The sequence below is a fragment of the Helianthus annuus genome, chromosome 5, assembly GCF_002127325.2.
Source record: "Helianthus annuus cultivar XRQ/B chromosome 5, HanXRQr2.0-SUNRISE, whole genome shotgun sequence".
In the NCBI taxonomy this organism is placed as follows: Eukaryota; Viridiplantae; Streptophyta; class Magnoliopsida; order Asterales; family Asteraceae; genus Helianthus; species Helianthus annuus.
Genome location: NC_035437.2, coordinates 112,749,311 through 112,771,723, shown reverse-complemented (window position 1 = coordinate 112,771,723; position 22,413 = coordinate 112,749,311). Strand labels below are relative to the sequence as shown.

At 36.9% G+C, this 22,413-nt stretch overlaps 1 long non-coding RNA gene across 5 annotated transcripts; it reads left to right on the top strand.

Moving 5' to 3' along the window:
• Positions 1–13,326: 13,326 nt before the first annotated feature.
• LOC110940896 lies at positions 13,327–22,395 on the top strand. 5 transcript variants are annotated; one of them, XR_002593660.2, is made up of 5 exons: positions 13,327–13,660; positions 14,988–15,073; positions 15,410–16,848; positions 21,047–21,132; positions 21,469–22,395. It is a non-coding gene; the product is annotated as an uncharacterized LOC110940896 (long non-coding RNA). The 5 variants fall into 5 exon arrangements; XR_004892776.1 differs by having other exon boundaries at positions 14,988–16,848; XR_004892779.1 differs by having other exon boundaries at positions 13,909–16,848.
• The last annotated feature ends 18 nt before the right edge of the window (positions 22,396–22,413 follow it).

Below are 22,413 nucleotides of genomic sequence, written 5' to 3'. Positions count from 1 at the left end.
TCTCTGCTGAACAGAAGTTCTGACCTGAGATCCCTCAGTTCTCGCATTTTTCCCCTAATTTATATACAGATATCATTTGTAGTTATACTTACCTGTAAATCAGAATATTGGGATCTGGATACGGGAGTATATTCAAGAGGTGGGACACTCAAATAAGTTTAAGTGCTAATACATTAAATACGTATCTTGAATCAATTGAAAATTTGTGTAGAGGTTTAAGTGGACAACAATACTGACAATCAGAAGTAAATTTGTTTTTAACATTTGCTGATTAATCAAGATCAACGGTGTTGGTGATATGTCTCAAAAACCGATATGATCCTCTTGCACAATCTCTCAAAAATAGTGTTCATTTCTGTTTTTCAATAAATTCAAAAATCCAAAAATATTGTATTTTTGTTTGATATTTGAAAATTACAAAAAGATTTTCGACAACAGAGTGTGAAGATCTGATATTCGACATTTCAAGTGCTAAACATGTTGAACTTGTGGCTTGAGAGAGAGTGTGAAATTGTGAAGATTTGAAATGCAAAATTGGTTCATTAACTTGATGACTAAGTTGAATGGTAACCTACAATTTGATCTTCATAGTTTTTCTTATACGATTAGTTAATTCATTAAGTTGAATTGCAAATTGTATTGGTTTGTGATAGTGTGTTTGAGTTGTGCAGGTTTCTGATCCTGACGCTACGGATAGCCAGGAGACTTATCAGAACCAGAGAAGAGCTTAAACAGAGAAAGCCAGGAGTTGATTTCAATGGTAATAACGATTTCCAGACAGAGATCCCAGCATGATGATAGGGGGAGTCTGACGAAAGTTAGAGCCAGAGAAAGATCCAGGCATATGATTCCAGGATGAGTTCTTGAAGAAGATCGAACAAGATTGAGGAAGCTATGAATGATTGAAGACTCTCACTGAAGATTCCGTCAACATTCAAGGGGGAGTTTGTTAGTGCAGTTGTCTGTCGACTACATCTTTGTTCGAGTCTTAGAGAGAGAGAAAGTCAAGTCGCTAAGAGTTTCACTACGAGATTGACTACGGCAATATCCAAGGGGGAGATTGTTGATGCATATTTTGTTTATCGCCTTCGTCAATCCGAGTCGTAGTGAAAAGCCGGAAGGAATCAAGTGCATATTGCATATTTAGTTAGAAATGGCAAGGTGGCAAACTTGTAATTAGTGTGAACTTTCATTTAGTTGCCTTGACCATATAAATAGGAGGTATGTCATGATTTTAGTTAGAGATTGTTAGAGAGATTTAGAGTTTTAGAGAAGACTTTTGGAGAAGACTTTCTAGAGAGAGAAAGTAGAGAGAGAAAGTTGTAGATTTGTGATTCTTGTATCGTTCTTGTCAAAGTTAGCAATGGAATCACATTAGAAGTACGTTATCGTGTGTTCGGTCACGTTCGTTCACGGATTCCGCACGTGAAACGTTCGTTACGCAATCGAACGGTGCCAAAACCGGTCCTACATAAAGTCTTCTCATATCGACAGAAAATGAGCAGATTTAGTCAAACGATCAACGATAACCCAGATGTTTTCATGACCTGATGGCGTATGCGGAAGTTTCGTTATAAAGTCCATAGCTATACTCTCCCATTTCCACATAGGGATCTCGGGTTGTACGAGTAAGCCAGAGGGTCTTTGTTGTTCGGCCTTGACCTTGGAACAGGTCAGGCACTTCGAAACATAGATAGCGATATCCTTCTTCATTCCAGGCCACCAATACCGTTGACGAAGGTCCTGGTACATCTTGTCAGCACCAGGATGAATACAATATCGAGACTTATGGGCTTCGTCCAGCAGAATTTGTCGTAAGTTGGTGCGCTAGGGGATCCAAATTCGATCTAGATAATGGAATATACCATTCAATTTATTCACCAATTGTTCGCCATTATTGATAATCCTTTCCTTCTTCAATGTACGTTTGGTAAAACAAGCATGCTGAGCGTCGCGGATAAGAGTTTCGAGCTTATGCTGGGCTTGGATATTACAAACGCTATACAAATAGCTTCGTCGGCTTAGAGCGTCGGCAACGACATTTGCTTTGCCAGGATGATAACGAATCTCACAGTCGTAATCATTAAGAAATTCAACCCATCGGCGTTGGCGCATGTTCAGTTCCTTTTGACACAAGATGTGTTGCAGGCTCTTTTGGTCTATGAAGACCGTACACTTAATACCATAAAGGTAGTGTCGCCAAATCTTCAATGCAAAGACAACTGCGCCTAGCTCGAGGTAGTGGGTTGTATAGTTCTTCTCGTGGATCTTGAGCTGACGAGATGCATAGGCGATAACCTTGTCCCATTGCATGAGAACACAACCAAGACCAAGGTTCGAGGCATCGCAATAGACAACGAAGTCATCGTCTCCGTCGGGTAAAGCGAGAACAGGAGCATTGCAGAACATATGCGTCAGAGTTTGAAAGGCAGTCTCTTGTTCAGTTCCCCAAACAAAAGGCTTGTCTTTATGCGTCAAGGAAGTAAGCGGAACGGAAATTTTCAAGAAGTCAGCGATGAATCAACGGTAATAGCCCGCCAATCCGAGGAACAAACGAACATCGGATGGTGATTTTGGAGTAACCCAATTCTTAACAGCTTCGATCTTTGCGGGGTCGACGTGTATACCTTGACTATTGACGATGTGACCGAGGAATTGAACCTCTCTAGCCAGATTTCGCACTTGGAGAACTTGGCGTAGAGTCGATTCCCTTGGATTAGCTCGAGAACCAAACGTAGATGCTGCGCGTGTTCGGTTTTCGACTTCGAATAGATAAGGATGTCGTCGATGAATACGATGACGAAACGGTCAAGAAATGGTTTGCACACACGGTTCATCAAATCCATGAAAACCGCAGGTGCATTGGTTAAACCAAAGGGCATTACGACGAATTCAAATGGTCGTATCGGGTTCGGAAAGTGGTTTTCGGTATATCTTCCTCCTGGGTGCGTAACTGGTGATAGCCTGAGCATAAATCAATCTTCAAGAAACACCTAGCACTTTGCAATTGATTAAACAAATCATCGATTCGAGGCAGGGGATAGCAATTCTTGATAGTCAGCTTATTCAACTCCCTATAGTCGATGCACATCTGGAACGACCCGTCCTTCTTTTTGACGAAAAGAACTGGTGCGCCCCAAGGAGAGGTGCTAGGGTGAATGAAGCCTTTGTCAAGTAATTCCTGGAGTTGACTCAAGAATTCACGCATTTCAGACAGAGCGAGGCGATAAGGAGATTTAGCAACAGGATTTGCTCCAGGAACGAGATCAATATGGAAGTCGATATCATGACTCGGAGGTAAACCAAGTAAATCATCAGGAAAGACACGAGGAAAATCACAAACCACAGGCACCTTATCTAATTCCTTAACTTCCTTTTTCTTCGATGCGACTTCACCGTAAACACACAATTGGTCACCATTAACGAGCGAGAAATGAATCATTTTATCAAATCAAACGACTTCAGCACAATTTTCACGAAGAAAATCCATGCCTACTATGATGTCAAAACTACCGAGCTGCATCGGGATAAGGTCGATAGGGAAGACGTGATTGTTGAGTTCAAGCGTACAATCACGTAGAACAGAATTAACAGCGACGGTTCTTCCAGTGGCAACTTCAACATCAAACGTCGAGGGGAGACGGGCGCGCTTACGATTAAGGAGCTTTTCGAATTCAAACGATACAAAACAGTTATCTGCTCCAGTATCAAATAAACACGAAGCATATATACCATTCACAAGGAACGTACCATTAACCACGTTGTTTTCTGCTTGAGCCTGGCGGGCGTTGAAGTTGAAAGCACTTCCGCGGGCTGCTGGCTGCTGCTGCTGCTGAGGCTACTGCTGTTGATGTTGTGGCTGCTGCTGTGGCTCTTGCTTCACCAATCTGTTGGGTCACATGTTTGCAAAGTGGTTGGGATCACCACATGCAAAGCAAGCTCTAACGTGAGCAGCGGGTGCAGGAGCTGCTTGTTGGCCCTGTGGAGCAGGAAGGAGAGCTTGTGGTGCAGGAGCTTGACCTTGAGCTGGAGCTGGAGCTTGGCGTGGACCAGTACGGTAATTAGCAGTAAAGTGGTCGTATATGTTGCAGTGAACACAGTATCTGCAAGCAATCCCCACGGGATGATGATAAGTACAGGTAGAGCAAGCCGGGTGAGGACCAGTATATGCACGCTTAGCCAGCGGTGCATTAGTCACCGGTGCCGCTACTTGGCGGTTTTGAGGTTGCTGTTGAGCAGGTACTGCTTAGAGTAGAGCGGCGGCTGTGACAGCGCAATTCTTGCTGTTGTTGTTGTTGTTCTTTCTCTTGCGGTGGGAGGACTTTGAAGCTTGTCGTGCGGCGGCGGTTTCAGCGGTGGAAGCAGCAGTAACTTGATGAAGATTCTTGGAGGCTTTATCAAAGTAACCAGCTCGAACTCGCTTGTCATTAATCTCGGCAGCGAGCATGAAGGTTTCTTCAATAGTTTTCGTCTTCGCGGCTTGCACGAAATCAGCCACACAATCCGGTAGAGCACGGATGTACTTGATGGTGATTTCAGGGGTAGTAACTTGGCCCGGACAGATTATACTCAGCTACTTGAAGCGGGCAGTTAAACCAGCATTGTCGCCACCCTCTTGCTTGATGTGCCAGAACTCGTCCTCCAGCTTCTGAAGCTCGTGGGGAGGGCAGAACTCTTCATCATGATGTCCTTCAACTCGTCCGACGTAAGCCCATAGGCTACATCATTTCCACACTTGTTTCTTTCAGCAGTCCACCAGTCCAGAGCCCTGGACTGGAAAACGCCAGTGGCGTTAACAGTGCGGAGATTATCGGGACAGTTGCTTTGGAGCAGGGTGACTTCGATAGAATCGAACCATTGGAACATGGCAGTAGGTCCATCTTCTCTGGTGAATTCTTTGGGTCCGCAGGCTTTAAACTGCTTGAAGCTAAAAGTAGCATGTGGAGAATCAGTCCTGGACTCGTCAGAGGACTTGCTAGCGTTTTCATTCAGCTCACTGACGATTTGCGGGATAACTTTCGCCATTTGCTTAGCGACGAGCGCAGCGATGCGTTTGTCCTCTTGGCTGCGACGAGCGGAGCGAGCGGTATGAGATCCGAATGACGACATTGTCTGCAACAGACATCATCACAGGACTCAAACACAATTTTGATTAATCCTAGTATAGACTCTCACACTGCTCAAATCTACTACCTATAAAGCTTAGGAACACGTATAACCACATAAACACATAGTCACGTAGGCACATAAACCACAGAATCACACAAGCACAGAAACACATAAGCATGTAGAGCACCAAAACACACGAGGACACACTATACTTTGCACGTATTCACCTACATATATTGCACGTATTCACCTATTATCACAGTTGCGTAAAGCGATCGAGAGTTGCGAGTGGAATAGCGAGATTGCGAGTAATATAGCATGCGATTTGATAGCATTTTGAGATAGATGTGCAGTGCAAGTTGTGTGTTGATCAAAGCGAAAAGCAAAAAGCGAATGAATCACCAAAATTGAAACACGTAAACGGGTAAAACCACATAAAGCACATAAACTCCACATAAAAGCGACAAATATCAGAGTTAGCGGCGGCGAAATCCAGAATCAAAACACATAAAATTGAAAAATAGATTGTCTCGGCTTTGATAGATGTTGACTACCCAAAGTGATTCGACTATTCACAAGGACTTCGAGTGCACACTTTGGCTTTCTGGACTGTGCTCTCACCTCAATCTGGGCGAACGGCATGCAACCTTCCACTTACAGCATGACTCAAGTCGTTGGAGTCCGTCGAGACTTTGGTGAGAGTTTTGTAACACCAAAATAGAGAACGAAACGAGTCATCAAGGTTCGGGTTTCACCCCTAACTTAGCGACTGCATTCCTGTTTATGTGATAGAATCACAAGATAGAGATAGAAAATCTGCGTCAAAGTACGGATTTTACTCCTGATTCAACGCAAATTCCCTTGTTTATAGTAAAAATGCGGGTCGAACAAGCGATCCAATCGAGAGTTTGCGGTCTTCACACCTAGTCTCGATCTAATCACTCGTTCATTTTCGAAAATAGTGTGCAGTGCGAGCCTTAGGAAAGACTAAGTGATAGAGTATAGCGAGTGTGATAATAGCAAATAAGCTCGTACGAAACCCCTACAGGGTTTGCACAAGTCGGTCGGTTGGTACTTAGACTATAGACTAGGTCATTTCTAAGACATCGACCCAAACTAGGTCGAGTCTTGCCTAATTCCCTATAGTTATGGCTCTGATACCAATCTGTCACACCCCAACCGATGGCGGAATCATCGGGGCGCGGCACTGAGCGAAACAGATTGTCCAGGAGAAATCCATAACAACTAAAATTACCACATATTTAACATCATGTCCCATACCATAATATATCAAATATAAGCAGTTATTACAGACATTGTTTTCTCAAAGACAGATCAAATGTTCCAACAACTAAGATTATATTAGATTTGTTTCTAGACTCCATCCTAGCTTGATTCCAGCAAATAACGAGCAAGCATCCTAAACACCTGTCACATACGTTAAAATATAGGTCAATACACATAGTGTAAAGGTGAGCATACAAAGTTAATAGTATAATAGATAGCAAAAATCGTTTACGCATAACCAGCATGTAACATGTAGCAAAGTGAAGCATGTAAGTTATCGACAATGAAATATGCACAGACATGAGTGTGAGTTGTAGAATGCGCAATACATATCCCCACTGGGACACGGGAAGTAAACCCTTAACAACCCCTGTCCACGACAGGTGCTGAGTCCAAACTATAGTACTATCGTTGCTAAGGTGTCAGGCAACAATCACTGTGTAAACATAACATACAAGCATTCATCGAGTAGCAAGTAAAACATGCAGTAACGGTTAGCGTATAAAAGTGTTGCGTTGTGTGATCGATGTGATTTGATATAGGTAACGTATGTAACACCCAAAAGTTCGTAAAGCAAAAAGGGATCGAGTATACTCACAGATCATGTTTAGTAAATAAACACTCTCTTGGATTGAAGGGAGCGCTGAGAAATTAGCCTGAACATTTAACGATAGCATAAGCGAAGAACGGCGCGCTGAACGATGCAAGTTAACTGGGTGACGAGTGGTCATAATCGGATGACAATCCGAACGGATGGTCATTCGATCGGATGTCAATCTGTTCGGATGGTCATCCGGTTGAATGGCCATTCGGTCGGATTGGCATTCGTTTGGGATGGTTGTGTTTGTGTATGATGGCTTTGAAGTTTTCGTTGTAGCATTTTAAGACCAGAGAAGTATCTCTACCTTTTAGGTCGTTCAATCAAATGGTCGTTCGATCGGATGGCGATCCGTCCAGAGAGACATTCCTTAGAGAACAAGTTCACAGCAGGATTGTCATTCGATCGGGTGGTCTTCCGATCAGATGGCAATCCGTTAGAAACTGATATGTTTTGAAAATGTTGAAAATGTTTAAGTGTCAAGACCAAGTGCAATTCTATCGGATTATCGTTCGATGGGATGGCAATCCGATCGGACGGCAATCCGTTCCATAACCTGATCGTTTTGAAAACTTGAAAATTTGTTAAGTCTGAAAAGTTTGCGGTTTGATCGAGACGGTATGACAACGCGTTAAACAACGAGAACTCCGCCAGGACCCAAGTTATCCGATCGAAGTGGGAATCACCCCAGCTTGATCAGTTAACGGTTCGTGACGGTTATTCATGTTCACCCCGAAATCGGTTCTCTCTTTGATAGGAATCATATCTCAGTCTGACACTTCACTAGAGAAGAGTGGAAGGCCTGAATGAGCTCCGATTCTATCGGTTTTGAATGCATTGAGTGTAAAAGAGTTGAAAGAAAAGTTAAGAAAACATCTTTCAATCCTTTTAACCTTGAAAATGTTTAGATCTATGCGAAATCAATGTTAAAACATGTTGAAATCCTTTAGATCTGAGTTGTTCTTGGTGGAATGAGGCCAAACTTGAAGTTCATAAGAACTCCATGATGACATAATCCTACAACACCTCAAATCTGTTGATTTCACGGTTAAAAGTGAAGATTCAAAGGTGAAAATTATGAACAAGTGTGTGTAGATGATAGATGTACAAGATTTGAGTTGAAAACTTACAAGAATCCGGAGAAATCGAGAGAAAATAGAGCTTGAGCATGCTGGTCGGAGAGGGAGCTGTCACATCACTGTTTGTGATGTGACAGGGGGTATTTATAGGTTTCCAAAAGAGGAAAGTGGCGCAGGTGTCGGATCGGATGGCCATCCGATCTAGGGCTGTAAGCGAGCCGAGCCAGACCCAGGTCGAGCTCGGCTCGAACTCGATTTGAGCTGGCTCGGCTCGAGCTCGAATTTCAAATCGTGCTAAGATTTGAGGCTCGAGCTCGGCTCGATTAGAATTCAAGCTAGCTCGGCTCGGCTCGATCTAGCTCGAACTAAAAAAGAACCACAAAATTTATTACTTAAAAAGCCCTTAAAAATGAATTTCTTCATAGCCTTAGGGACATAATTGCCATTTAGTTTAACCATATGGCTAAATATGCAAGTATAAATAGTTAATTCACTTGTTCCATTGTCTTTACCTTCTTTTATAGGGGAGATACTCCCTTAGTTTTTGTTTTCTAAGCGATGTGGGACAAAAAAATGAAGGATGTAAACCTTATCAAGCCAGACCACGAGCCGAGCCAGGCCAAGCTCGAGCTCGGCTCGTTTACAAACCGAGCCGAGCCGAGCTGGCTCGTTTACAACCGAGCCAGTTTCGAGCCGAGCTTTCTTCGAGCGAGTTTCGAGCGAGCTACGAGCCACGAGTTTTTTGAACACCCCTAATCCGATCGGATGGTCATCCGTACGGATGACCATTCGATCGAATGGTCATTCGATTGAAGTGATCCGGTGAGTTAGGTTTCGGTTTTTTGTTTTGCGTGTTGAGCGTTGCGATGGTTTGAGCGAGTGTTGATTAAGCGATGCGATAGATTTAATTAACAGCCACACGAATACTATATCTAACATACAATCATCATAATTAACTTGCGTTTAGCGTTTGCGATTAAATTGCGTTGCGATAGAGTTGCGATTGCGTTTCGATTAACAAACATGATATAAACATGCACAAGTAACACATAAGTAGCATACTCACGTAAAACAATATACAGAATCTATAAACCAAGTGGCGAATGCGATTGCGATGCGATTAGCGATAAGGCGATTAAATCTTGATTATTATAGATACTCCACATAATACAACTAAAATAAACAAATAATAGAATTCAATTACAAGTCAATGAAGTAAAATCAATAGTTAAGCAAGGAGTGACAGATCGCAATTAGCAATCTTTTCTTCCTTTGACTTTGACTTTGACTTGTACTTTGACTTTCAAAACTCGGGTTGTTACAGGTCGGTTGTGGTTCGGGTTTGGTATGTTTTATTTAAATGGCGAAAAGCATAAAAATATCGGTTTTTCTATTGCTTTGTGGCTTAGCAAAAAATACTTTTGTCAAATTTTTTGATTTTTCTGTTTTTTTTTCAAAGTTGAAACTGAGCCATAATCATAATTTCATAACCGATATCCTTACGAAAATAAAAGATGAAAAATGAAAAGGTTTTTTTGTGGGTTTAGAAATGAAAATGTTTAAAGGTTCAAAGGGTTTATCTAGGGGGTGTTTTTGATTAAAGCAAAGAAAAATAAAGATTTTGTAGTGAAAAAATGGGTTGATCCTAGTGCCTCCATCATTTACTTACTTGGATTTTTGTTGGTAAGAACTCGGAACGTATTGCATTGTAAAGTTCTAGATTCGTGAGAACCAAACATGCTATTCACACAAGAAATGAAAATTGAGCAATTAGTGTAGATGTATATTTATATGCTCGGTAATGACTCAAAACTCACTTTTGTAGAAAAAGGGGTTGTAGTGTAAAAATGTATATATAATCAAATTTTACAAAGATTTGTCATGCCCGTTTTTGTAATTTTCTTAACTGGTTCTTTTTATCACGACACTATCAGTTGTAAATTTGTAAAAACATAATTTTTAGAACTTATTTTACCCAACTTATTTTACCCACTAAACCAAGATAAGTAAAAGATTTGTGTGCCACCTTCTGAACAGAAGATTGATCTAATGGTCGCAACATCTCGATAGAACGGGCGTATATATGAACATGATAACCGTCTACTAGAGCATTGCACCTTATATCAGTTCGAGGTTGAGTTTTACCAAATGGTTAGTTGTATCGGCTTGGTTGCACTTGATTTATACCAAATGATGTAGCGAAGAAAGCGGGATAACCAAAGGAAACACAAGAAATGTTTTACTCACATAGTTTCATGGGAGATTGTAAGGGTACACAATAAATGGGCACCAGTCCCGTTGATGGGCGAAAAGTTTTCGGGTCAATAAGAAAAAAAATCACGGAATTCCGGCAACTACACATAGGGTTGTAAACGAATCGAACGTTTAGCGAACGGTTACAGTTCGCGAACCGTTCGATGGGAAGTTCGTTTACGTTCGTTCGTTTAATTAACTTCGAACATGAACAAAAAATTCCGTTCGGTTAGTTAAATAAACGAACACGAACAGATGTCGCATTCGTTCAATTGCGTTCGTAAACATTTGGTAATGTGTTCGTGAACATTCGTTCATGTCCGTGTTGTTGATTAAAGATTTTTTAGCATTTATTTATTTTATCTAACGTTTTGTTATAAATATATTATTAATATTATGGTTATCAACACCAAAAATAGATTAGTTTCTTCTCCAAGTTTTCTTCTCCTATATATACTTCCTATTGTATCTCTTGTATGATATATATATATATCAATGAAATATTTCTTTCTCCCTATATCTCTTTCTCTTATTGTTTGCTATTGTGCTACTTTCACAACACGTTATCAGCACGATGCCTTTTTTGATCTACGATGAGATCATCATTCGAACAATCACACGAAATCCATGAGCTCCGTATTACAACGTTAGAAGCAGTTTGATATCTTATCCTTATAATTTTTTGCTTGACAATAAGGATCTGACGATGCCTTGCACATTCGATTTGATTCGATTAGATCGAACCCAGGTAACACATTATACCCTTATAATATATAACTTACTTCATGTCTTTGAGTATGGTAATCGGACGATAGGATTATAGTTATGGGTTAATTGGATTTTGGGTTTTATGAGAACTAGTAGCATCGATTACCAACCAAAGACCTTGCTAATTGCCATGTGTATTTTTCATTTTATTTTTCTTGAGAAACTGCTAGAATAGTTGCGGGCTCTTTGGCATTGGACTCAGAAAGAAAAATAATTTGAACTGGTCAAACAAAAATAAAATTGAGTCACTCAACCTTTTATTATTTTAGTATATTTGTAAAGTTCTTTCGAAAATGGTAGAAAAGAAGTCAATAATTATTTAAGAGTCATGGTTTTATAATTATTTAAACTGAAATTATAAAAAAGAATGCTACTTAAAATATATATATATACCACATTTGTTTTGGTATAGATATATAAATTATAGGTTTTAAATCTATTTAAAGATAAATAAATATAATCAAGTTGTTAATATAATCATTTGTTTTTTAAATTCTTTAACCAAACTATTTTAGATATGCATTCCTAAATGAATATTTTTGCATCCTGTGTGGTTCATATTTAATTATCTTTTGTTATTCAAAATTTCATTAAATCAATAGATTAATTTAAGTGATTACTACATGAAAATTGATTCTAAGTTTCTACTTGGCTACTGTATGAAAATGGTCTTTTGTCTATTTGTCTTGTTTGTATTGCAATACCATATCCAATTTAATTAATTTTAATCCTCTTATATTCACAATTTAGCTGAGATGACTAAAGTAATTTATATATTAGATTAAGAAATTGAAGACATGCAGCAGTCATTAGCTTCAAACAAAAAGAAGAGACCAAAAGAAAACTACATGAATAGATTAGCTACAATTTAATGGTGTCAAATATTGCTCACACTAGGCAGCAAGAAACCTAGTAGTGCTAGGCTAGAATACTTGCCAATGTCAGCCCTTCAAATTTAGGGAGATATGGTTTGATTATTATTATTTTTTTGTTGTTAATATCGGCCTACTGATCAAGTAATACTTCAAAATAATACTAATGGAAATATTAAGAATACTTGCCAGTTATAATCATTTATGTTTTATTGATCTTAGATATATATAAGAATGCGGTCCTTTATTTTAATTAGAATAAAGAATCTTAGAATCTTACTTTTGAAAAACAACAGGTTTCTATATTAAAAGGATTGATAATTTCTAGTCTCTTAGAAACTAAAAGCAACTTTTAAGTGTTTTTTTTTTTAATATGCTATCTAGATCTCAAGGTATGTTTCATCGTTCGTTATCATCAAAGTTTATGTTTAACTTTATTTACAAAGAAAATATATAAATTCTATAAATATTCAAACATATGATATGTTCTGGGTTCTAAAAGATTGATATTGTAACACCCCGAAAACGGGTTTGGTAATCAAACCACGTTTATACTAAAAGACGGGTAAATTACCTTTAGTGGTAAAAGTAACCCGGCGAATATTAGGATTCTTGAGGGTTGAGATCCTGTACAAACAGTGCTAATTATAAGAACCGTAAGAACAGATCTGAACCATTGTTAATTTAAATCAAGGGTTGATATTGATTATAAATAAAACTCTTATAATTAAAAATTACTACTAACAAATTAGGGGTAATTTTGTAAAATTGCTAGTCATTTGACCATTTTCTATTAAATACAAATTCCACCAAGGTTTTTTAAACTAAAATAACTTTTATATACTTCATTATTTTTTTAAAAATATATACCATAAAATCAAGTATTTTTTTATCTTTAATATGAGTACCATATTGCTATACCTTTTTGTATTTATAAAAGTGTTTTTTAAAAAAAGTTAACAAAAGGTGTTTTATATTTGTGCTAATAAGGTGCTGATTATGTGTTAATTACAAAATAATACAAACAAACACCAAAAGTAGATATAATCAGCACATCTGGTGTGCTGATAATGGAGAACGATTGAAGATGTTGTGCTAATGTCGTTTATGTTGATAATGGAGAACGATTCGAGGACGATGTGCTGATAATGAAGAACGATTAATGATGTTGTGCTAATTATATAATGTTGTGCTGATTATATTTTTTGTAATTATTTTTAATTAGTTATAAATAAATATGGTCAAAAAGTCTAAATTACCCCTAAACTAATTTTTTATTGATGGACACTTGTCAATTATGTATTGGTTCTTATGGTTCTTACAAACTTAAGTGTTTGTATTTGATCCCATTCCGGATTCTTGAATAAACAAGAACTTACTAACTAGGAATTTTAACCTAGTTAGCTAATATTCTAGAAGTAACTTATGATAGGGTTAAAAACAACCAAAACTATATGTCAAACAAAAGATGAGGGGCCTAAGTTGTAAGAAATTGAAATTATATTACTAATTTTAATAAAAATCAAAACCAAACACCCATTAAGGATGTCTGGTCGTACAGGAAAGGGCAGGGGCGACTCCCCACTCTTCAAAACCCTAGAAACTTCACTAATCTTGCAAATTGAAGGTCCAATTCAGTCCAAAATCGAAATTTAAGCATGGATTATTGATCCTCATCACAAGAGGATTAAAAGGTATGTAAAATTTAATGAAAAATCTCTAGTTGGATTTCTAGGTAAACTTAGAAATCTGAAATTTATGGTTGCATGTTTGTTATATGATGAAATTAGGAATGATTTTATGTCTAGGAGTAAACCCTAGTCATTTACTTGTTGAATTGATGTTCCTAATTGTGAATTCATGATCACCCGATTATGTGCTAAATGGGTTTTGTAGAAACATGATGAACACTAGAATCATAATGGTTAAATTGTGTTAATAGAACTCACTGAAGTTAGATTTGAAGTTTGATGTTAGTACTTGTTAATTTTGCTAGAATTTAAGGGTTTAGAACACTTAAATGGGCTGGAGAAATTTGATGTTTCGTGTTGCACACAAGGTGCTTGTTAAAATGCTTGAACAAGAAAATATAACAAAGCCGATTGGAAATAAAATTATTGGGCTGCAGTTTTAAAAAAATCATATAAAATTACTGGAACGGCCTGTGAGGTTGAGCCTTATATGCTCAGAAAGCTATTAAAACATACTACGTTTAATGTTTGAACATGTTTGTTAAATTCTGATGTTAAACGGGTCAAAACAGTGTCCGAAGTAGGCTGAACTGTTTTGACAGCAAGCTGATTGGAAAAAAAAAATTGTTGGGCTGCAGTTTTTAAAAAATCATATAAAATCACTGGAACATCCTGTGAGGTTGAGCCTTATATGCTCAGAAAGCTATTAAAACATACTACGTTTTATGTTTGGACATGTTTGTTAAATTCTGATGTTAAACGGGTCAAAACAGTGTCCGAAGTCGGCTGAACTGTTTTGACAGCAAGCTGACAGGAAGCATTTTTTTTTACTTCAGAGCTGATTTTGTAAAAATCATATAAAATCATAGGAACATCGTTAGAAAACGTACCATATATGCCTAGAAAGCTATTTCAGAGTTCTACGATCCGTTTTTGAACATGTTGATCTAATTCAACTTTTAAATGGGTCAAAATGGTCAATTACAGCAGCTGAATACAAAATCGCTGCACTTTAGTAATGTTCTTATTAACCAAGAAAAAGACATATGATTGCGTATACTTGTTTAGTCATGAAGTATTTATTGTTAGGAACAAGTAACACTTTATATGACATGCTTAAAGTGTTCAAAAAACTAGTTTGTATAAATAATTTGACTAACGGGTCAAACGGTTAGTGAATGGAAAGAATTATGACAAAAAAATAAATAAGTAAATAATATAGTTGTTGAATAAATAGCATACTTTGGTGAATAAGTGTGTGAATCCATAAGGTGTGATGGTCATGTTAATGGTTGACTAATCTAATCATCTTGTGGATATGATATGGTAGTTTGACTCTGACAAGCTAGGTAGGAGCTTGGAAATGAACGGGTCAAATGGATACAAGTTCAAGTATGAAGCTCGCAAGGATGCAAGGTAAGTATAACTTACACTAGTCATATATTTTAAAATGTTCTTTTGTCATATTGACTACGAATAAGACAAATGGTAATTTAGTCACACGTTGACAATAATCGTTAGTTTTAAAAGACGCTTTCCCGCGAAAGACATAAAGAGCCGAAAATGGTAATAAACGGTTTATAAATAAAATGAGCATACGGTGTTAAAAGGAGCGAGTCATGTAGATGAGATGATAATAAATATTATCTCGCAAAGATAAACGGTCAATTCGGCCAAACGGGTCAAAAGGTGTAGACATCACCTTTTGACGATATCGACTAATGATTCTGGTGTCGAGTTATATGTTTACAGGAGTAGATATCCAATGGATACTCGCATCGCTCTTAATTAGCAATTATAAAGCAAGGTATTAAACCGGGTTAGTAAGTTGATCCGAGCCAGGTATGTATAATAGATTAACTTATCATGTAGAACTTGAAGTTCTATGAAAGTTAGGCAAAATAAAAAAAAAGGCATTCGGTTACCTTAATAGGTAAACCGAAGGATTTAAATTATTTAGACAGAATGTTTTGAAAACAAGATTTGGTTAAAAATGAGAAATTAGAATCAAACAACAGGTTTGTTTGATAAATCACGAACGGGTCAAATTTGGTAAAAAGGGTTAATAAGCCGAAGACTTAAAAGTCTTAAAATTTTGTTAATCCAGATGTTGGGTCTTGACTCCATTTGATGGAGGTTCAATTTACAATCACGTAGGAAGAAACGGTAGGTCAAACAGACGAGCGGTTTGAAAGATACGAAAGTTTTCGTGTCAAAAACGGCAAAAAGGAAAGGAATGATGCAGGGGCCACCGTAACTTACGGTGCCACCGTAAGTTACGGTGGACATGATTTGGTTACGGTAAATGCCTACTGTTGTACGGTTGAATAATTGAAACACAGAGACCACGGTAACTTACGGTGCCACCGTAAGTTACGGTGGAGGTCAGAAATGAGTTTTTATTTTGGGTTTAAGATATCCATGTGGGATTTTCCTAATTTCCCCATTGTATTAGTTTAATTAATTATCAAAACTGACCTTTAAGTTGGTTTTGATCACAGGTGAATGTCGAGGGTCCCGGATGAAGATCGAGCATCGAGCAAGAACCGAACACACACTAAATAAAGCTTCCGCAACGTTGTTTTGTCGTTATTCTAAACGGTGATTTAAATCACATTATGTATATCACTTAAATTGTAAAAGTTTTTAATAAACCCGCATTTTGTACAGTATGTGTGGTCTTAACTACACATCTAATTGTGGTATTTTCATGTAAAATTGTAATTTAGTAACTAGGGTGTTACAAGTTGGTAATCAGAGCTCATGGTTAAAGATTAAGGTGTGTTCGGTTCGAGGCTTGATCGCAAATCCGGTAAGTACGTATATGTTAATAGCTTAGCATGCTAAAGTGTTGTAAACAACACATAGGGCTATCGTGTGATACACGTTACCCCAATTAAAATGATTAATATGGTTGACGAAAATACGCGCGTTGACGCGTATAGTAAAAAAAAAAAAAAAGCCTTATATTATAATACGGGCGATTATTGAAGTTGAAATTACTAACTCTTGTGAATGTTTTAATTGAAGGACACTCGCGTCTGAAGATGACGAGAGTTGAACAAATTGCGGATATGATGATGGAACGGTCCGAGATGTGACAAGAAGAGCATACTCATCAAGGACCTAAATCGCGTAACGATCGCAAATAAGTAATGGCAAGGAATGCCCGTCGGGGCAAGCATTACCAGGTGCACATTTTAAACTTATAGTACAAAAAGTAATATGCAACAAATACATAGTGAATGACAGTTGCATATAGAATATGAAACTTGGAAAACCTGGATAGGTTACCTATCCAGGATGACGTTTCCAAGAGAAATTCAGTAGAGAATATGTATTATTCACAAATTGTGAATAACAAGACAATAACAAAATTCAGTTTATATAGAAACTTGGACGAGAGTGATCATCCAAGTAAGTATTCTCAATATAAATCCTATTGAGAAAAGTAATGATCACATCAACAAATGTGAATAAATGTTTATAAAAAGGGACATTTTACATGTTCAAGGATAAACGACTAAAACTAATAATTGTTAACTAACAATTAAATAAAGTTTTACCAAATGAAATCATAAATATGGAAATAATTTGAGGAGTTACTTACATGGGACGTGATGTGGTAATTATAATAAGGTCACGCGTACCATGTGTTGATCGCTTACTCTGGCCAAGTAAGTAGTGAACACATGATAGCATGAGCTTCTTATAATGAGCGCAGTTATGTCCGATGTAGTAAGGTCAAGATGAATGAAAATTTAAAGGATCCTTAGGGTCAAGAAATCTTATGGGCATACTCGTATAAATGGTTTTCGCGGGAACCATAAAAACGACGTATGGCGCACATAGAAATAAATGACCCAAGGAAATTCGTGACATAAGTCATTTCGGACGAAACAACCATGGTAGACAAAAAGGGCATTGTAAAACCAAAGTATAAATGACCCGCGGGGTCATAGAAACAAAGGTATTGCCCACATGGAAAAACGATCAAAGTCGTTGACTTTGGTCGTAGTAAAGAAATGATGATGATGATGATAATCATCATTCATAGTTTATAAGACTGTCAAGGATGGTCGAATAAAGAATAAAGGTTTGGTTGAATAAAAGTGATGGATTTCGCTAAGACAACCAAACAAATTAAAACGAAATCTTAATGTATACCGGAATGCTTGCACTAATAATGACTTCGGTAAAGTACCCGGTTGATGGGTAAGGATTTAAACACATGCGTAAACCGAGAAATGGGAACACGAATTTAAAGTCAAAAGACTCGGATTATGAGTTATGACTGAAAGACCATAAAATTTTGCAAACAGAAATTTTGATAATTATATTCAACTATTTTGAGGTTGAACGGGTTGAATAAAGTATAATGCTTGATGGCATAAGTAAGCGCAAGCCGGATAACAGTAAGCTTGAGACAAACCGATGCTTAATTGACGTGAGAAGTCATAGAGTCGGAAGAATTATCCAAAAGAAAACGATTGTAGACACGAACTACAGTCAAAGTTAACGGATTTCAAGCATGAAAACAAATGATTTTCAAACAAAAAAAAGTGCTTTGACACCAAATATATATTTTAATAAAGATACGAGTAAAAAGAATGATCTACGGGATCATCATAACCTTTAGGTTATAAACAGTGTAAAGGTCTACGGGACCAAAATGACCTACGGGTCATGAATAAAAAGGAAAAAGGATCATAAAGGACTCGCCTTAAAGAGGTGAGAGCCTAAAGAAATAGCCTACGAGGCTAAGTGAATGAACCTATGGGTTATCTAGACATAGCGAGGGAACTGGTTGAGAATCCCCGCGTAAAATAAGAATGAAAAAGAATAAATTCTTAATTGTCAATTTCTTGATATGAGTAATTGACGAAAGTTAAAGAGAAGACGTTAAATTAAACTTCAAGTTTTAGTGAGAAACAACGTTTTAACAAATATGAATACTACAAGACGATTTTGGAAATAAAAAAAATATATCAAAGAGTATGGGTCTTAACATCGATAGGTTCAAGACGATATATTCGAAAAAGTGGTATTTTCGAAAATGAAAGGTTGATATAAATTAAACATGACGTGACACGATCACGGTTAAGAAATGCAATGTGAAGTGGAATCACATTATCACCAGGCGAGCGGTAAAAAGCAACTGGACTAATAAGTCTAGTTAGTGAGATCGGTTAAGGAAATTTAAGTAAGTTGGTTGCTTGTAAGCGGTGGATTCAGTATAACTGAACCGAATAAATGAATTGGAAAAAAAAAGAAATAGTTGCTAAAAGAGAAAGATTTCACTAAAGACCTTTAAACGGATCAAGGTAACGGATTCACAAAGAGTTCGATAATATATGAAAGCGATGGATATCGCTAAGTTAACTAACTAGTGGAAATAACAAGATTACGTTATTTCAAGTTGCACTATGTCGTATGAGATATGTAGACAATTAGTGACCAAAAAGATGTTACCATACCTATATGGTAATACGAACAATTGGTTAAAAGTATAAGTAATGTTTAAAAGATATCTCGTAAAAAAAATACGTTGAGTTTAAACTCAATGAGTTATGTAAGAAAAGGTTTCGAGGAAGAAACCTCTTTAAGGGGGTAGACTTGTAACACCCCGAAAACGGGTTTGGTAATCAAACCACGTTTATACTAAAAGACGGGTAAATTACCTTTAGTGGTAAAAGTAACCCGGCGAATATTAGGATTCTTGAATAAACAAGAACTTACTAACTAGGAATTTTAACCTAGTTAGCTAATATTCTAGAAGTAACTTATGATAGGGTTAAAAACAACCAAAACTATATGTCAAACAAAAGATGAGGGGCCTAAGTTGTAAGAAATTGAAATTATATTACTAATTTTAATAAAAATCAAAACCAAACACCCATTAAGGATGTCTGGTCGTACAGGAAAGGGCAGGGGCGACTCCCCACTCTTCAAAACCCTAGAACTTCACTAATCTTGCAAATTGAAGGTCCAATTCAGTCCAAAATCGAAATTTAAGCATGGATTATTGATCCTCATCACAAGAGGATTAAAAGGTATGTAAAATTTAATGAAAAATCTCTAGTTGGATTTCTAGGTAAACTTAGAAATCTGAAATTTATGGTTGCATGTTCGTTATATGATGAAATTAGGAATGATTTTATGTCTAGGAGTAAACCCTAGTCATTTACTTGTTGAATTGATGTTCCTAATTGTGAATTCATGATCACCCGATTATGTGCTAAATGGGTTTTGTAGAAACATGATGAACACTAGAATCATAATGGTTAAATTGTGTTAATAGAACTCACTGAAGTTAGATTTGAAGTTTGATGTTAGTACTTGTTAATTTTGCTAGAATTTAAGGGTTTAGAACACTTAAATGGGCTGGAGAAATTTGATGTTTCGTGTTGCACACAAGGTGCTTGTTAAAATGCTTGAACAAGAAAATATAACAAAGCCGATTGGAAATAAAATTATTGGGCTGCAGTTTTAAAAAAATCATATAAAATTACTGGAACGGCCTGTGAGGTTGAGCCTTATATGCTCAGAAAGCTATTAAAACATACTACGTTTAATGTTTGAACATGTTTGTTAAATTCTGATGTTAAACGGGTCAAAACAGTGTCCGAAGTAGGCTGAACTGTTTTGACAGCAAGCTGATTGGAAAAAAAAAATTGTTGGGCTGCAGTTTTTAAAAAATCATATAAAATCACTGGAACATCCTGTGAGGTTGAGCCTTATATGCTCAGAAAGCTATTAAAACATACTACGTTTTATGTTTGGACATGTTTGTTAAATTCTGATGTTAAACGGGTCAAAACAGTGTCCGAAGTCGGCTGAACTGTTTTGACAGCAAGCTGACAGGAAGCATTTTTTTTTACTTCAGAGCTGATTTTGTAAAAATCATATAAAATCATAGGAACATCGTTAGAAAACGTACCATATATGCCTAGAAAGCTATTTCAGAGTTTTACGATCCGTTTTTGAACATGTTGATCTAATTCAACTTTTAAATGGGTCAAAATGGTCAATTACAGCAGCTGAATACAAAATCGCTGCACTTTAGTAATGTTCTTATTAACCAAGAAAAAGACATATGATTGCGTATACTTGTTTAGTCATGAAGCATTTATTGTTAGGAACAAGTAACACTTTATATGACATGCTTAAAGTGTTCAAAATCACTTACTAACTAGTTTGTATAAATAATTTGACTAACGGGTCAAACGGTTAGTGAATGGAAAGAATTATGACAAAAAAATAAATAAGTAAATAATATAGTTGTTGAATAAATAGCATACTTTGGTGAATAAGTGTGTGAATCCATAAGGTGTGATGGTCATGTTAATGGTTGACTAATCTAATCATCTTGTGGATATGATATGGTAGTTTGACTCTGACAAGCTAGGTAGGAGCTTGGAAATGAACGGGTCAAATGGATACAAGTTCAAGTATGAAGCTCGCAAGGATGCAAGGTAAGTATAACTTACACTAGTCATATATTTTAAAATGTTCTTTTGTCATATTGACTACGAATAAGACAAATGGTAATTTAGTCACACGTTGACAATAATCGTTAGTTTTAAAAGACGCTTTCCCGCGAAAGACATAAAGAGCCGAAAATGGTAATAAACGGTTTATAAATAAAATGAGCATACGGTGTTAAAAGGAGCGAGTCATGTAGATGAGATGATAATAAATATTATCTCGCAAAGATAAACGGTCAATTCGGCCAAACGGGTCAAAAGGTGTAGACATCACCTTTTGACGATATCGACTAATGATTCTGGTGTCGAGTTATATGTTTACAGGAGTAGATATCCAATGGATACTCGCATCGCTCTTAATTAGCAATTATAAAGCAAGGTATTAAACCGGGTTAGTAAGTTGATCCGAGCCAGGTATGTATAATAGATTAACTTATCATGTAGAACTTGAAGTTCTATGAAAGTTAGGCAAAATAAAAAAAAAAAAAAAGGCATTCGGTTACCTTAATAGGTAAACCGAAGGATTTAAATTATTTAGACAGAATGTTTTGAAAACAAGATTTGGTTAAAAATGAGAAATTAGAATCAAACAACAGGTTTGTTTGATAAAATCACGAACGGGTCAAATTTGGTAAAAAGGGTTAATAAGCCGAAGACTTAAAAGTCTTAAAATTTTGTTAATCCAGATGTTGGGTCTTGACTCCATTTGATGGAGGTTCAATTTACAATCACGTAGGAAGAAACGGTAGGTCAAACAGACGAGCGGTTTGAAAGATACGAAAGTTTTCGTGTCAAAAACGGCAAAAAGGAAAGGAATGATGCAGGGGCCACCGTAACTTACGGTGCCACCGTAAGTTACGGTGGACATGATTTGGTTACGGTAAATGCCTACTGTTGTACGGTTGAATAATTGAAACACAGAGACCACCGTAACTTACGGTGCCACCGTAAGTTACGGTGGAGGTCAGAAATGAGTTTTTATTTTGGGTTTAAGATATCCATGTGGGATTTTCCTAATTTCCCCATTGTATTAGTTTAATTAATTATCAAAACTGACCTTTAAGTTGGTTTTGATCACAGGTGAATGTTGAGGGTCCCGGATGAAGATCGAGCATCGAGCAAGAACCGAACACACACTAAATAAAGCTTCCGCAACGTTGTTTTGTCGTTATTCTAAACGGTGATTTAAATCACATTATGTATATCACTTAAATTGTAAAAGTTTTTAATAAACCCGCATTTTGTACAGTATGTGTGGTCTTAACTACA